The sequence below is a fragment of the Acomys russatus genome, chromosome 7 (assembly GCF_903995435.1).
Source record: "Acomys russatus chromosome 7, mAcoRus1.1, whole genome shotgun sequence".
NCBI classification, from domain to species: domain Eukaryota; kingdom Metazoa; phylum Chordata; class Mammalia; order Rodentia; family Muridae; genus Acomys; species Acomys russatus.
Genome location: NC_067143.1, coordinates 49794446 through 49809703, shown reverse-complemented (window position 1 = coordinate 49809703; position 15258 = coordinate 49794446). Strand labels below are relative to the sequence as shown.

The 15258-nt window shown below is 43.7% G+C and overlaps 1 protein-coding gene across 1 annotated transcript in view; it reads right to left on the bottom strand.

The window, feature by feature from the left end:
• The window catches only part of Pak1 (p21 (RAC1) activated kinase 1), a 105337-nt gene extending 94378 nt beyond the window's left edge, over positions 1-10959 (bottom strand). Inside the window, exon 1 of the mRNA XM_051148982.1 lies at positions 10912-10959. The gene's annotated coding sequence lies outside the window, so the exon portion shown is untranslated. The remainder of the gene's footprint in view (positions 1-10911) is intronic.
• Positions 10960-15258: the final 4299 nt, after the last annotated feature.

Below are 15258 nucleotides of genomic sequence, written 5' to 3'. Positions count from 1 at the left end.
CAGTATGAAAAAAAAGGGTTTTAGGTGTCTAGTCCAACTGCTAGTGAAAGATAATTTTGAAGGCTGCTACTATGGAGCTCTTACCCACCGACTGGGACCAAGTGTGCCCATGGCTTCATTAAGGGGCACATTAGCATTACATTAATTGATAGAAACAGCTGTAGCACAAACCTCCAGCAGATAGAAGGCCAAAGGCACAGAGAACAAAGGGAGAGTGGGAAAGCAATGATTGGCTGACCTGGCACTGGCTAGGTCAGTCAAGGCTTTTGGTCCCTCTGCATTTCTAAGTTCTCATGAATGTGGATGTCCAGGCTGCGGCCCAAAGCCTTTCTCATTTCCATCTCAATATCCAGGGAGAATTACAATGAGGCCAAGAGCTACTAAGGCAAAGAGCAGATTCTAGCACATACTGGGCAGGAACAAAAGGAAGAGGTTTTCCATTTGGACCTAAAAAAACGTTTAACAGTCAGTCAGTCTACCACACACTGGACCAAATCCCTTCAGTTATTTCTCACTTCATCCTTGGTCACTACGCACAGGATATAACCAATAAAGCATAGTCCCGGTCTGAGAACTGTAGCTAATAGAGCCATCAAATACTAGAGAGATTGTAGTTATCCAAGGATAACTAGTACCCAAAATTCTCACTTCAAGTTAACCAGAATTTCCAGTATACTTCCCTCCCCTTGCCAAAAAAAAAAAAGAAAAAGAAAAAAGAAAGAAAGAAAGAAAAAGAAGGGTTTTAATTATCAAGATAAATTAAAGCCAATTTTTCATCATAATTACTAAAATTTAAGTTATAACTGCCACTAACAAAAATCTTAAAGGTCATCTGTCAAATCATATTTAGTTCCCAGAATATGGGCTACAACGTATGCTGGCTCCACCGTCATTTACTCAGGGCACAAAATTTTACTGAACACCTACTATATACCAGGGTCAAGAACAGCAACAGGTGACAGACAAGGAAACTCACTTTTTATTTTCAAGAACAGTCAAGTTCCTGTTATAATTCCAGCACTTGAGAGGTAAAGACAGAGGGCTCAAGCTCAAGGCCATTGCTGGCTACACAGCCAGTTAAAGGCAGCCTAAGCTACACAAGACCCTGTCTCAAAAAACAAACAAAAAACTACCTCATTCTCTTTTAAGTAGCCACAGTTTAAAGACAGGAGTCTCTGGAGCTTAGGTTCCAGTAGGGCAGACGGCCATTAATCAAATGAAACCACAGAATAGCAAATGAGTATGTTTCTGTGAAAACAAGTGATTTGAATACTAAAAGTGTCTAGTGGTAAAATAATACAAATGCCTAGAGTTTATTTGGAAATGCTTCAAAATAATATGGATATGAATAGTTTTGGGTGGACAGGCATGTAATAGTCAAGTACAGTGAAATATCACAGAATTTAAGTAATAGGCTAGATATATGGGAACTGTGTATAATAGTTTCCTCCAAGATTGAAACATTCCATCTTGTAGGACCCTCCTAAAAGAGGAAGGTAAGTGTCTTAGTTAGGGTTTTATTGCTGTGAAGGGACACCACAACCAAGGCAACTCTTGTAAAGGAAAACATTTCATTGGAGCTGGCTTACAGTTTCAGAGGTTTAATCCATGATGGTCATGGCAGGAAAGTATGGCAGCATCCAGGCAGTCGTGGTGCTGGAGAAGGAGCTGAGAGTTCCACCTCTTGATCTGAAGGCAGCTGAAAGGGACTGTATCTTCCACACTGGGCAGAGCTTGAGCATAGGAGACCTCAAGCCTGCCCACACAGTGACATACTTCCTCCAACAAGGCCACACCTCCTAATAATGCCATTCAACACAGAGTCCATGGAGGCCCATAATGATTCAAACCACCACAGTAAATTACTCAAAATAGATTCAGGAAGTCCCTGAAACTGATCAGATTTACTGAGCTCCTCCCTGCAGGAATAAGCAATAAAAGCTTAGAGTTCCCCTCAACAGAATAAGCTAAGCAGCAAAAGCAAGTCGAGCTACAAGGAAGACCCTCAGACAAACCCAGTTGCAAAGATGACTATCAGACCAGCTGTCTGGAAAAGCAGAAACCAGCCAAGCTGCCTGGAAGAGGTTCAGACCAGAGTCACTTGGAATGGACACTCTACAATCCACTGAGCTGTCCTGCAGGCTGTGCAGTGTGCTTCAGGTTTCTCAGCTTTTGGGCCTTGGTGATGCTGCTGTCTTTTAGTCATTTCTGCCCCTTTACCAATATTCCTGTAAGTAACTAGTGGTTATTCAGGCACAAGGGCATCTTAGCAGTCAGGAACCAAGGAATACCACAAAGTCACACCATGCAAAGCAAACCTCACACAAGAGATTCAGTGGGGAGAAACACACAATGGCATTGCTTCTGACAGCAGAGGCTGCTTGGAGAGGAAGGCTTTCAATAGGGTTTTTGGAACATGCGGTTAAAGGGGAAAGTATGGAACTATAGGAAGCTCTGGGTCAAGCCAAATGCAGGGTGTTTTTCCTTTGTCCTGTGTCTTAGGCTGGGAATCAAGTCAGGGGGAAGGTGTTCTTTCCTTGACCCTTTACCCTACACTAACCCCAATAAAATGTTTTGGCTCATCAAGTTGGACCTTGGTGGTATCTGAACTTTGTTCTGTTTTGGGGTCCCTATCTGGGGTGAAGAGACATGAGTTGTGTCTCCACAGGACAGGAGCTCAAGAACATATATATAACATATATACTTATGTATGCCTTTACAAATCCATGTGTGTGTAAGTAAAATTTCTACACTGCTGAAAACTTGGACTTTGGAAAGCATATCATTATGGATTTTTCCACTATGTCTACCTGGCTTTTTGTTTACTTTTATGTTACTACCTACCATATGGGTAACAGCTTCAGTTATTCCAGCAAAGTCTATACTGAGGAGCTGGGAGTATAGCTCAGTGGTAGAGCAAGTGTTTAAGGCACTGGGTTCAATTACCAGAACTAAAGAAAATTACTGGTAACAAAACAAACCCCTCAGATATGGGCTAATCATCTAATTCCAGGAGAAATAATAATAATTGAAAGAAAATATAACAAAATAGTAATTCTCCAAGTGATAGAAAGAATCAAAAATGTGTCCAACTATAACAAATCCTTCATCACTTATGCCCCAATCTGAAAAAAAAAAAGAAAAAGAAATTGGTTTGGTTTGGTTTGGTTTTTTAAACACAGGGTCTCTCTACGTAGCCCTAGCTGGCCTGGAACTAGATACCAAGCTGGCCTTAAATTTACCTGTCTTTGCCTCTCAAGTGCTCAAAAAAGCAAATAAACAAATTTAGCAAATAAAATAAAAATGGGGAAGGGCTTTGGTAAAGACACTAAAAGTGGAAGAGTAATTAGCTGACAGTATTTTAGCGTATTGGATCCTGATTAGCAACTCCAATGGGGGAGGGAAGAGCTTGGAGGTTAAGGAGAATTCTAAGAAATGCCCACAGAGCATGAGTCAAAGGAACTTTAAGCTTGAGTGTTATAGGCCATGACAATAATTCCAGCACTTGGGAGATGAAAGCAAGAAAATTGTAGATACATGAAACCCTGTCTCAAAATAAAGTAAAAAATTAAAAATCACAGACAGAAGGCTTGAACCACAAACTCCCAACTAAGATCTAATGCCAGCCAAGCACTTTGTAGCTTACAAATTGCACATACACGCGCTGCTTGCCTGATCCTCGAACTCTATAAAGGTGTAAGTGCAATGAAAGAGGATGCAGAGAAAGGACCAAGTTTAAAAGCCAGACTGATCTGGCTTCCAATCTTAGCTATGCTGTACATAGCCTCAGGCAATTCAATTAACCTCCCTGTTTTCTCTTCTATAAAATGGAGATAAAACAGCACCTGCCCTCGCTAATCCAGAGGACTGTTCAAAGAACAAAGCAAAGCCATACTATAGTGGAAGTACCTTGTGTATCACACAAAGGGCTTTCATCATCTGGCTGCTGGCTGGCTGGCTGCTCTCGCCACTGCCTACACTCAGCTCCATCCTCCACACATACATCCTAAACTACTCAGTACTCACCCAAAAATCTTTTTAATTTTCTGAACCTAACTGCTCTTTCAGAAAGGTCTTTTCTCTCCCCTTTCCACAATCCCTGTACTATTCGCCTCTGCTCATATTTCAGACCTCATCTGCAGTGTCACGTCCTTTAACATGGCTCGCCAAGCCGCCCCCTTTTCAAGTGGAGTAGATTCCTTTCTCGTGTCACATAGCACCGGCACATATCTTCACATATAATTTTTGTCTCAATATAATGTAATTGTCTATATATACAGGTCTGTTTTCCCTAGACAATGCCTAATACATAATGTGATTAACAAATGAGTGAACTTCAAATAAATCACTCATTTTCGTGTAAGAAGTACATAAGTCATTTACAAATGATATTATATTTGCAACCATTTTGCATATTAGAATCATCTATAAATGTTTAACTAAACAAGGCTCATTAGCACAGCCAGTAGGTAGAGGCATAAGAATCAGAAATTCCAAGTCATCACTACTGCATAGCTGGAGGCCACCATGAGCCACATTAGACCCTATCTTTGTTGTTGCTGTTTGTTTTTCAAGACATGGCTTCTCTGGGTAGACTTTGCTGTTGTAGACTTGATTTGTAGACCAAGATGACCTCAAACTCACAGTGATCCGCCTGCCTCTGTCTCCCTCAGTGCTGGGATTAAAGTCGTGCGCCACCAGGCCTGGCTTAGACCCTATCTTTAAAACACACACAGACACACAGACACACACACACACAGGGGGGAGGAGTGGGGAACAAGACAGTAAATCTTGAGTAGTAATTCAAATATAATCAAACAGGATCAAAATTTTAAAAGCCTCTATCTACATATAAATTATAACTCTATCACTTGATTTTCTTACAAATCAAAATCTCGCAATTCATTTTCACAAACATAAATTTAACTTTTACTACAACTATATGAATTAAAAGTTTCTTCTCTTAAAAAAAAAAAAAAAAAAAGTTTCTTCTCTTTTCCAATGAAGAAACAGAGATTTAAGTAAGTATCTAAGTTGTTTTTTGTGTAACTTAAAATTTGGTACTCTCCTTTTTATACCCAATTCCTTCCCCTGAAAGTGAGAGAAATGTTGCAGCAGCACACAAAGAACTATGAAGACAAAGCTTTAAATCAGGAAGATACAAGCCTCAGCTTTGTGGGAACCAGGTGGAAATAAGGAAAGTTGAGCCTGAAGATCCATGACGCACAGACAGAAGACGGTGCATTGGCATTACCATTTACCATAACAAACGTTTCAAAAGGCATTTCTATAAGAGAACAAGCATCCTTGCCACCCCTACCTGGAATCTGCCCGGCCAGAAAGGGAAACAGAAATTTGAGAGGACTGGAAACAGAAAAGGAAAGAATGAAGAAAGCTCCATAAATAAGAATGGTTTCCCAAGGCTACATGCAAATTACTTAACCCTGACTCCAAGAGTATGAGCCAAGGCATAATGGACTTTAAAACTTAAGACTTGGATCGATTTTAGAGAATTAATCAATACCACACAAAATCATATTAATGAGGGGCTTGAGAGATGGCTCAGAAATTAAGAGCACATGTAGAAGAACCTAGCCTGGGTTAGGTTCCTAGCACTCACACAGGAGTCCCAGCAAGCTGAAACTCTAGTTCTAGGGAATCTGAATGCCTCCTCTGGCCTTTTTCAGGCATCAGGCACACCTGTAGTGCACATGCAGGCAAAACACGCATATACATAAACTAAAAATACTTTTGAAACAAAGAAAAACTACTCTAAAATATAATGATCCATTATTATTATTAAAAAATAATAAATCATAAGTAATGTGGAATTAAAGAAACAGCTAGTTCTTCCTAGATTCATTACAAGATCCTTGACAAGGAATAATCTGGTTGGTTGGTTGGTTGGTTGGTTGGTTGGTTGACCGGGTGGCTGGTTAGTTGCTTGGTTGGTTGGTTGTTGGTTGGAGGCTGCCTTCAAAGGCATTATGTAGCCAAAGAGGGCCCTGACCTTCCGATCCTCCTGCCTCTGCCTCTGGAGTGGCATACATCATCATACCTGGCTTCATGTGGTGCTGGAGATCAAACCCAAGTTTTCACATATTCTAGGCAAGCACGCTACTAACTGAGCTACATCCCAGCCTGCAAGGGATACTCTGGAGGGTCATAAAACATGCATGACAACAAAAACAGAAATGTGAAAAAATTCTTTAAAGCCGGGCATGGTAGCACACGCCTTTTAATCCCAGCACTCAGGAGGGAGAGGCAGGCAGATCACTGTGAATTCAAGGCCAGCCTCGTCTACAAAGTGAGTCCAGGACAGACAAGGCTACACAGAGAAACCCTGTCTCAAAAAAACCAAAAAAAAAGAAAGAAAGAAAAAAGAAAAAATTATTTAAAAAGTGAAAAAGCAGAGGATAAATGCTATATTCAAGCTGCTATCACAAAAATTCCATCAGCAATTTTTTTTTTCTCTAGCTCAAACTGTTCTTTGGTTAGGATTTTCTTAGGGGTAAGAAACTAAAGTTAAGACACAACCTAAAAGGATGTTTCTAGTGTTCCAGAATCTAGATGGATAGAATTCAAAGAATCTACACAATAGTGACAAAAGTAAGATACTATACCTAGAATTTTAAAAGGTGCTTCACATCAATACTCAGGCATTTGCTGATGATGTGCTTTGTAAGCAAACCAACATTTCCATGATCCTCAGTCTCTTAACTCACAAAATGGGAATACAGCTACTGTAAAAACTGAAGAAAATGACACCCAGCAAAGAACTTTTTCCCACAGGACTGATTAACAGTAAATGACAGTAAATTTGTCTTTATCAATCCTCCTACTGCACACACACACACACACACACACACACACACACACACAAAGAGAAATTCTTATTTTAACTCCAACAGCTATATTTATTTGAAAAAATATTCCTATACCCCCATGCATAAAAATTCAAGCAGCCTAGGGGCTGAAGAGATGGCTCAGCCATTGCAGGTCAGGCTTACAACCAAAATTCAAGCAGCCTAGAAACTGAAAATGGCTCATGGCTGCTGGGGTTGGGTGGATATGGACTGGAACTGAGGTGCGTCATTTACGTGCAGCAAAGATTTGAGCAAGTGTGTTTCCTTTACCGCTAAAAAAGCTCTGCTTCTTATCTCTGAGATTCCAGCATTATCAAACATAGTTACTCTGAGGGTTGGGATTGAAAAAAACCCACCTCTCACTTGCTGTAATTTAAAAACACTGGCCACCACTCCCACCTTCAAAATGATTTTTGAAGTACGTTTATTAAAATGATACTTCCTTAACAACCTATCATAAATTTAGGAGGGAGGGTCACAAAGGCAGCTTTCTCTCACCTTTAAGATTCTTCTAGATTTGCAAATTGGGATGTGACTACTCTTTACTGAAGCTATTCTTCAACAAAGCCCCAATGTAGCGGCCAGCAGTAAACAGGACTAAGTCATATGATTCTTTTAACAAACATTTGGATGTCTGTTAGTTGTAGTTAGTCACTCGTCTAGGCACTAAGCTCAAAGCAATGAGCTTGAACAGAGCAATCTTCCAGCCCTCAGGAAGCTTTCCTTCTATTGGCAAAAGGTAGACTGAAGGGAGGAGGTGTGACCGGAAAGGAAGGCCAAGGTCTAGATACTATTAAGGAAGAAAAAGAGGAAGGGAGAGAGGGAGGAAATGTGGGAAAAGGGAGGACAGGGTGCTGGTTTTACAACAAACAAAACAGATCTTTAAACTCTGTAACAATTCCTCAGCCTTAATAAGCATCAGGATCATTTGGAGGGCCTAATAAAGCAGACTTCTTGGCCCCGACCCTAATTCCTTTTATCTTGTAGGTTTGGGATGAGACTCATTAATATAGTGACAAATTCCCAGATTGTGCTGCTACTGCTGGTACAAGGACCACACTTTTGACAACTAATTGTTCCATCCAAAGGATTAGGTAACCTAGCTCATGAGCCTGACAGGACTTCTTTCTTTCTCTCATTCACATAGTTACTTATTCAAACACTTATTCAAAGTACCAGGAACATTGCTAGACACTAAATCTAAACATAGCTTGACCTCAAGTAAGTCACAGACAGGCCTAGTGGCACAGGACTGTAACCCCAGCTACTCAGAAGCTAGACACAGAAGGATTCCAAGTTCAAGGACTGCCTGGGCTATACATGGAGCACAAAGGCCTGCCTCAGCAATTTAGGAAGGCCCTGTCTCAAAAGAAAAAATAGAGCTAATGAGATTGGTCAACAGGTTTAAAAAAAAAAACAAAAAACCTGCTTTAATGAGCATGCCTAATGAGTTCCACCTCTGAAACTCACTGTGAAAAGAGAACAAATCAACTCCTGAAAGCTGTCCTCTGATAGCCACAACAAACATCCCACTAACACTCACATGCAATGAAAATAGATAAATTTAAAAATATAGAGCTGACAAGATGATTCATCAAGAAAAGGTGCTTGCCTCCAAGCCTGACGACCCAAGTCTGATCCCCAGGAAGAAGAGAACCAATTCCCAAAAGGTGCCCTCTGAGCTTCATATAAGCCATTCCCTGTCTGCACACACAACACAAGAAATAAAATGTAAAAAAAAAAAACAGAGCTCTAGGTTCAGCCTTCAACATGTTAAAAAAAAAAAGACTGACAGGCAGCTGAATCTAGTGGTCTCCCAGTTAGGAAGCTGAAGAAGGTATAGGTTATTGTAAGTTTGAGTTCAAGATCCCTCCTGTCCCAAATTTTTAAAATGTTCAGTGTAAAAGGGTCTGGGGATATAACTCAGCAGTTATATCCCTAATACATTCTCCTTAACCTCCCTAGTATCCCTAGTTATATCCCTAGTACCACACACACACAAAAGCAAAGAAAAAAGAAAAGAGCAGGCTAAAGGGAAAAAAAAAGTGCAGACTCAAATAATTTAATTGCAACTGATTGCTAAAAGAAGATTACAAAAATTCTAGACTGATGAGCCAGAAGATGGAAGAGCAATTCATCCCAGGAGAGGAAAGGGGGGAAGACCGGCTATTTCTCAGAGCTCTCTACAGGCAAGTAAGGAGTAGAAAGTAGCACTCCAGGCAAAGCTGCTCCGGGAAGAGAGATGAGAAAGAGGGGGTGGAGGACCCCGAAACAAAGTTTGAGGCTGCATTAAAGCAGGCAATGATCTGGTCTCCAGCTTATTTCGTACTAAAAAAGTCTGGAGTTCATCCTTCACCTGTGAAAAGAGGGGGGTGAAGGTAGGAAGCACTGATATAACCAGATTTTGTTTTACAAAGTCCCTTCAAAGTGTACAGCTCCCTGCAAACGCAGCGCAAGGCCTCAGAACAGGTATTCAGAAAATATATATTGAGTTGAACTAGATAAGCTTTGACTCATGTGAATTCTTACAGATGAGGGGCCAGTCACTTTCCCTAGGGACTTGCTTTGGCCAGGACAAGACTTGTAAGACAGGTCCAGCAACCTCAATTACTGCACACTATTCCCTGTACAACTGGAGTCCCCCAGAGGGCCTTCGTTGTTTACGAGTCTACCTCACCCACTAAACTTTGAGCTCTTGGTCTTATGAGCAAAGACCGACTGTATTGATACGCTTGAAATCCACCCTGACCTTAGCAGGCAGCTTGAAACATTGTAGCACTCCAGATTCTAGTAGCAATGTTGGATAAACAGATGAATAAATACGCAAATTGATCAGGCCAAACCGCGAGTTCATGCAGTAGGTAAGACTATGAATAAGCTCCAGGGAATGTTGCAGAGACCGAGCTGCCAAAACTCTTTGAGAGCTGGCTTCTAGTTTAGGTGGGATGTGTTCCTGTGTGCATGATTAAGGTTTCCAAATGGCATGTCTTACAAGTGCAGACAGAAGAAATCTCGGTGGACCTCTGGAAGCCCCAATGGGCCAGCAAAAATTCCACAGTGGGGAGGATTCTTCAGTGGACTCTTGAAAGCTGAATGGATGATTGCTAGCTAGCTGCTTATTTCTGAAGCTTAAAAGCAAACTCCAGGAACTTTTAAGTCTGGGAGTGACTTATTTCAAGGTCACATAGGAAGGAGGTGACGCCTCAGGCATCTGGTACTGCTGAACTCCTGTTTTCCTCCTGACTGAATTGTGAGACCCTTAAACATAAGGGACAAGTTTTTCTCAAGAACGATTCTTAAAATAAAAGTAGTAACTTGATCACTAACCTTTCTTTTACCTTTCACCGTTCTGGAAATATCTTAAAGGGTAAGATAATTATCCAAGGGGGTTAACATAAGAAACTTAGGTTACAAGACTTTTTTTTTTTAAGTTATGCAGTAATTGTCAAGTATTCTTCCAAAAACACTCACACTCATGTTAAAATATCAGAGACAGTGATGGTTGAAATAATTCTGTCTTTTGAAATAGAATAATAATGGGCGTGGGGGGAAAAAAATCAAAGCCCTATGATTCTCATTCTCCTTTTTAAGTCTTCGCGAAGTTTCCAAGTTACGGGGTACTCCTGGTGTGGGGGAGGGGCGGCACAAGTCATTTACTACCAGTCTTTATTTTTTCAAGGCGATGAACCCGAAAAGTGATTTCCAAACCGGGACCGACCACGGAGAATAAACCCCGCACTGCTTTACAAAGCGTTTGCATCGCGGGCCAGTTTTAGCGTCCCAAAGCCTCCAAGTTCGAGAAGGAATCAGTCCGGACAAGACCTGTGGGCTCTCCCCTCCTCCCCCCCACCAGCGCCTGCCCTCAGGGGTCCCCGGTGCCCCGGCTTCGGGAACCCGCGGTCGCATCGCGGCTGGCACAGGGGGCCTTTGTTGGCCCGAAGGGAGCGGTCGGCCTCGCGGGGCGGCGCCCGCCTCTGCTCACCTGGCCCCCCTGCGCCCCCTCCTCCTCCTCCCCCAGCCCCGCGCCCTCTCCCGGCCGCCTCACCTTTTGCGCTCGCTCCGCTCCTCCTCCTTCTCCTCCTGACGGCGGTGGCCGAGCCCGGAGGGAGCACCGGAGTGCGCGCGGGGTCCGCCCCGCGTTCTCCTCACGCCGCTCGCTCGCGCCGGGTTCCTTCAGGCCCGGGCTCTGCAGGGCGGGACGCTGCGGGCCGCGGAGAGCGAGCAGAAGGCGCGCCGGGACTGCGAAGGGGGCGGGGTGCGCTCGCTGAGGGGAGCGTTCCCTGAGGAGACTGTGGAGAGCGCGGGCTCTGAAGGGGGCACAGGCGAGTGCGGAGAGCCGAGGGCGGCAGAGAGGGCCCCGCGCAGCCCAGAGGTGAAGCGGCGCGGGAAGGTGTAGGGAACCGGTGAGGCGCGCCCACCGAGCCGCAGTACCTTCTGCCCTAGTAGCAGCCTTGCTATTGTATGCAGCCCCGCTGGCTGCCGCCGCGCCCTGCGGCCCCGCCCCGGCCACGCCTCCTCCGGCTTGGGCCCGCCCCCTCAGTCCGGCCTCCGCCCCCCGCAGGTGGGAGGGGGCGGGAGAGCAGGACAGACCCACGTGAACCAGGCGGACACAGCCAAGGGGGAGAGGCGGAACGCAGGATGACGTCACCGGGCGCTCGCCGCCGGAGGCTAGGGAATCACCTGGCTGCCGCGTGACGTCATGGGAGCCGGGAATGGGCCGCGAGCCCGCGCGTGTTCTCCCGCTTTGAAGCGGCGGTTTTCCGTGAAATTTTGGATGCTACATAAGATGGTTAGTGTATAGTCAGGGTGGGACGCGGATAGCCCGTTGACTACAAAGCACCATGGCATCCCCTAGCTCATCGCCAAGAGCTGAAAGTGGCGTGGTGGCTCACGCCTGTAATCCCAGCACTCTGGGAGACAGGCAGGTGAATCTGTATATTCAAAGGCCAGCCTGGTCTACAGTGTGTCGAGGACAGCCAAGGCTACACAGAGAAACCCAGTCTCTAAAAAACAAACAAACAAACAAACAAACAAAAAAACCTCAGATCTCAGGTGATCTCCAACACAGACATCTACTCTTCTGTTTGTCTTGGGGTTGGAGGTCTGAGCAGAGTTAGGGTAAGGGCGGGGCAAGAAATACTGGAGACCTTTGAGCTATACTGAACTCGGGTGGGGGAATAAAGTAGGCTCCTTTTCTCGTTTTTCTCCCACCACCGAGGCTACTTTTTGACGCAAACCTTTTTCCTGAACTCAAACTCCGTTATTTTTTTTCAATACCTGTAAAACAGCATTTATTACTTGTATGTCCTGCTGTACCTCAAATTCAGTACGTCCAAACCAAGATAATATTTCTCTGACCTGAAACTCAGAGCCTTATTTCACACCCCAGATGTCCAAGACTTTGAATTCTTAGCCCATAATTTCTTAATAAGTAGCACCTGGCTATCCTACTGGCCTCCCTAAGCTTAATAGTAGCAGTAGCAGTAGTAGTAATAATAATAATAATAATAATAATAATAATAATAATAATAATAATAATAATAACAACAGCAGCTGCAGTTTAGCATGCATTATCCTTGAAATAATAGGTATGTCTGGTGACCTTTTCCCTTCCTGTTCTCAGCCAATGGACCACCATTCAGCAGCCCTCGGATTGTATCCTCATTCTCAACATTCATTTCAAATTGGACTCCCAGCTTAAAAATTCTGAAGGAAAAAAAAAAAAAAGTCAAACCCTTGCCCTGCTCTCTTTTCACCATCACCTGGGCAACCAAAGCAACCTTTGGTCTCTCCAAGTCTAACCCATTATGCTCAGTGGTCTCCAGAGGAGCTTTACAAAGCTACAACAAAGCTGATGATCTCCTTTCCCTGTTTAAACAGTCTGAGAGGCCATATTGCTTTTAGGATAAAGTCCAAACTTTACCTGACACAGCACCTACAGGCTGGCTGTGTATACACGCCTTTGCAGCTTCATCTCGCACTCCAGCCACAGAAGAATACTACCTAACATTTAAAAATATTCTTCCTACCAGGGAGCCCTTCCTTCCTTCCTTATCTGACTGGAAAACACCTATTCGTCCTACAAAGTGAAACTCCAATATTACATTCATCTGGGACTCTGACTAATATTTCTAAGGTTCCCTGAACTTAATATTATAACCCTTCTACACCTACCTATTTCCCCTCCCTGCCCCTTTCTTTCCTTTATGATTCCTGGTTGGCCTAGAACTTGTGACCTATATCTTTATTTATTTATTGCCTAAGCGTTTTGCCTTCATACATATATGTGCATGTCTGATGTCTTCATCAGATCCCCTGGAATTGGACTTAGCAGAGGTTGTGGGTGCTGGGAACTGAACCCAGGTCCTCTGCAGGAACAAGTGCACTTAACCACTGAGCTATCTCTCCAGCACCCTGGCCTAGAGCTTGCAACAGTCCTCCTGCCTCAACCTCTGAAGTACACCAACTCACCTGGCTCTTTCATCCCAAGCAGTGCAAGGTGTGGTAACTAGAACTGTGCATCTGACTCCATCAATTCCACAGAGCATATTCCCATCTGTATCTCCCACACTTGATGCATACTATCAATCAATCTGTTAAAAATATATTTAATAACCTGGGTGGTGCCATGGGCCTTTAATCTTGGCATTCAAGAGGCAGAGGCAGGCAAATCTCTGTGAGATCCAGAGACCCTGTATCCAAAAAAAAAAAAAAAAAAAATGTACTTAATAAACCAGGCACGGTGGCACATGCCTGTAATCCCAGCCCTCAAGGAGGCAGAGGCAGGTGGATCGCTGTGAGCTCGAGGCCAGCCTGGTCTACAAAGCAAGTCCAGGCCAGCCAAGGCTACACAGAGAAACCCTGTCTTGAAAAACCCAAAATAAAAAGTGTACTTAATGTTTCCTGTGTGCTGGGGACTGTTCTGAGCACTTCCCTAACGCTGTCTCCCTACACAACCCTCTAACAACCCTTTGAGGTTCCCTGCTGTTCCTCTTTCCCTTTGATGAGGAAACTGAGGCATACACACAGAGTGTAAGTTATCCTGGAAATCTACACTATCTTTGCACTGTCTCCACAGCAGGCTATTACACAGCAGAGAAACCCTGGCTCAGAGAAAACACACACACACACACACACACACACACACACACACACACACACACACCAAATAAACAAACAAAAATAGTAGCTCCTCCAAAATGTTATTATTCTGACCATTGGAAACAGTAAATGCGGTTCCCTCCGTAACAAGGCCCTTTACAGGTGTGATTGAATAAGGACTTTGAGATCAGAGCTGCTCTGCTCTTGAAAGCAGATTCCAAAAGATGGAAAAATAAATGCAAGAGGAGTCTTCCACTGCATCCTTCAGGAAGGAGCTCAGCCCTCCAGGCACCTTGGTTTCAACCCACCACGTACACCATTTTGGATTTCTGAACTAAGTCCCCGTAAAGTTTTGAGTGTGCATTGTTCTAGGCCATTACACATGCTAATCTGTTCCCTAGTCAAAAGAAATTAATCTCTAATCAAGGGTAGGGCTCATCTGTGTTAATAAAGTGGAGGGGGTGCCAGCTAAAGGTTGTAGCCATCCAAACGTGTCCACCCCAATTGTTGGATACCGCTTGCTATGCTGTCCCTACCACCCTGCCAAAGCCAATAATCAAAACATTCCTCACACACCAGTACACTGCATTTCTCCGTTTGCTTTTAAGACTGGATCTTGCTGTATAGCCCAGAGGTAGCCCCAACAGAATGCCACTTTCAACATTGTCTGCTCTTCCAGTCGCCAAAGAAGACTGCTGTTTTTCAATCTAACATGGACATTTTCTGGATTTCACATTATGTCCTGAATTGATAGGCAAATGAGTGACCGGAGACTAAAATTCTCTTCGAGACTCTCAAAATTGCTAACCAAACACAACCAACTACACTGTCCCTGTATCACTCAAGTACTTCAGCATGCTCTTAGCAGCGCTAAAATTTCTCCAAAAGGAATGAAAACCAATACATACATTGGCAGGAAATTCTTAGATATTATAATGGTGTATGCCCTGTAGAGCTCAGTACTGTTTGATTAAAAATTCGATCATTTAATATTTAATTTATCTGAATAGGAAAGCTTTTGTGCTGGCTAGTTTTACATCAACTTGACATAGCTGGAGTCAATCAGTCAAGAAATTGTGAAGGCCTTCAGAAGATCCTGCTGTAAATAGAGCATTTTCTTAATTAGTGACCAATAGGAGAAAGCCCAGTGCCTTGTGGGTTGGGCCACTCCTGGGCAGGTGGTCCTGGGTTCTGTAAGAAAGAGTAAGGAAGACATGGAGAGCAACCCAGTAAGCAGCGCCCCTCTGTGACCTCTGCATCAGCTCCCCGCCCCCGGCCCCGCCCCCGGCCC